Raw genomic sequence first — 2,872 nt, forward strand, 5'->3', positions numbered from 1 at the left:
TGCTAGATTTTCTCTGGAGACTCTCTTTCCTGGCCTGATGGAGCAAGAGGCCGTGTCGAGGAAGCCCATGGGGCAAGGAACTACAGGTGGTCCCTGGTAACTGCGGGTGACTTCCAGAAGCTAAGGATAGATTCCAGCCAACCACAGTCAGGCAACTGGAAAGAAGTGAACACTCCTGGCAACTATATGAATAGAAAAGCAGATCTATTCCCAGTTGAGCTTCTAAATGAGGACCCAGTCCTGGCCAACACCAGCAAGAACCCAGCAAAGCCGTGCCAGGACTTTGGATCCACAGAAACTAGGAGATAATGGGTGTGTGCTGTTGTAAGCTACTGCGTTTATGATAACTTATTACACAGCAAATAGATGGCTCACATAACCATATTAAAACATCATATATCATGCCCAAGTGCTTCCATTTCAGGAAGGCAAGGATGGCTTAATACTCATATTTAGTAAACTTTGTGTCTTATTGTTTGCCTTATCCTCTCATCCTGGACCCGAAATTAGGAAATCCATTAATATGATCCATCTCCTTGTGCTTGCTTCGGCAGCACACGTGCTGGAGTTGGAACGATAAAGAGATCACCACTGGCCCTGCACGAGGATGGCACGGAAATTTGTGAAGCATTCCATATTTTAAAAATATATATGATTCATCGTATTCATAGTGCTAGGGGAAATATCATATAATAACCTCCACGTAGGTCTTCAATGAAAATCAATATTCATTCCCTGATTTTAAGAAGCCACCCAATAAAATAGAAATTAAGGTATACTCCCACATACATATACATTGATCTCCCTATCCCCTATCCTAAAGTCAGCATCTCTCCTAACCGGGGAAGACTAGAGGCCTTTTTACTAAGCTCAGGAACAAGGGAAGGAGGCTCCTTTATATTCAATATTTAATTCTGAATTGGAGGTATTTAGCCAATTTCATTAGGGAAAGCAAGTAGATGCACAAAACTCAGTGAAGAAGAAGTAACATTTTCAGATGACAGCATACCTAAACTCCCTAAAAGAACTGATGAAACTGACAACAAATGGTAGATAGACGCAAAACAACACACGCACGCACACAATGACCCATTCAAGATACGACAGAAGGAAAAAATTTATAAGAGCAACAAACAAAGCCAAGTACCCATGAATAAACTTAACAACAACAATAAAAAAAAGCGAGGAAAATTCCAAAATGCTCCCAGAGGCGGTTTTGAACAAGTCAAAGACTAAGTCGTCTTAGACACACATTCCGTGGTTTGGGGTAAGATGGCTCAACTTGATGATGGTGTCAATTACCTTGAAGAGCATCTGTCAATGTGATATGATCCCAACAGATAAGAGCGTCCGCAGGCAGGAATAGCTAGGATACCCCGAACAAAACAGAGAGGGAGGACCGCTAGCCCTACCAGATATTCAAACACAGTAATGGGAGTTGAGTTCAAGCTCTCCCTCCTATTGCAATAATTGTGGAAAAGTTCCCCCTTGCCGTGCACACATACATGCACACATGTGCACACACGTGGACACACACGCAATGGCACCTTTGCAATTTCCACCATGGGGGACCAGCACATGAAGGGATAGAGCTACTGAGACAGAGTTGAAAGCCCAAGCATAGGTCCAGTGCATCTGGGGGTTTATTATAGGATACAGGTGCATTTCAGAACACTGGGGAAAGACGGCCTCTTCAATACACAGTGTCGGGATAGATAGACATTTGGAAAAAGATTCAATGGGCCCCATAAACCGAGTACAAAACAAACTAGCGTTGGAAAACATGGGTAGATTCCATACAGATTCCATACAGAACAGCCTTTCTAACTAGGATTCAAAATCTAGATGCCATGAAAGAAAGATTAAATCAAATATATTAAAATGAGAAAGTTTTTAATGGCAAAACCCATCATAAACAAAATTTAAAAAACCTGGGAGAAACGTTTGCAATGGTAATAAAGATAAAACACCAATCTCCCTAATATGTATTTAAACAAACTTTTAAATCCAAGCGCGAAATAAAAAGACCCCAAATCCAATAGGAAGCGGGGAATATAGATGGACAGGCAGTTCACAGAAAATTCAGTCACTTTTGAACACATACACATAGATGGCCACTGGCACTCCTAATAGGCATGTAAATTAAAATGCACTGAAATGCTATTTCCCGGGGCTCAGGAGAGTGGCCAGGGTGCGGGGGGAGGGGTCGGGGGGGGGGACCCACGCTGCCATAGGTTGCTGCGGGGAGAGGGGAATTTGGGAGTAGCTCACCAATAATACATATTACCTCCTACTTCTAGGAATTAAAGATACACTGCCACAAATGCTAACAACATATGTGCAAGGCAATCCTTTCCTATTGTTTGGAATAACAAAAGCCTGGAAAAAGGCCAAATGTCCATCCGTAGAGGGCAAGCAGAGTTAAGCACGAAGCACCCCCTCCGGGAGTTGCAGGTAGCTGCATGAAAGAATGAGAGTCTCTGTGGACTGCTAAGGAGGTCTTTTTAATTGCAAAAAGCCAAAAAGTATGTAAATGTTTTACATACTCAAAAAAATAAAATTATATCATAAAGGTTAAATAAAAGGGAAGAAAACCAAATTGCAGGCAAACAGAAAGAGATGAAGCTATGGGTATAATCAAATCAATAGCGCACTGGCACAATGCTGACGACACACCCAAAGACATCCTGAACTTGACCTGGTCGGTCTGGGGAGGCAGTGGTTTGGATGTAGTGACTCTAAAACTCCATGGGGTGTATTCTAAGACTGTGCAGAGGATTATATATATTGATGTTTGGGGACAACCAGGTTCTGAGTGTGGGAGGAAGATGAAAATACTAATTTTTAGTTAAAAAAAAAAAGATTTCTTGCC

General features: G+C 42.0%; 1 non-coding gene across 1 annotated transcript; it reads left to right on the plus strand.

Moving 5' to 3' along the window:
• The first annotated feature begins 538 nt into the window (after positions 1-538).
• Positions 539-642, plus strand: LOC121100830. The gene has a single exon (XR_005832624.1). It is a non-coding gene; the product is annotated as a U6 spliceosomal RNA (small nuclear RNA).
• Positions 643-2,872: the final 2,230 nt, after the last annotated feature.

Source organism: Ursus maritimus, unplaced genomic scaffold, assembly GCF_017311325.1.
Source record: "Ursus maritimus isolate PB19 unplaced genomic scaffold, ASM1731132v1 scaffold_5, whole genome shotgun sequence".
Taxonomy (NCBI): domain Eukaryota; kingdom Metazoa; phylum Chordata; class Mammalia; order Carnivora; family Ursidae; genus Ursus; species Ursus maritimus.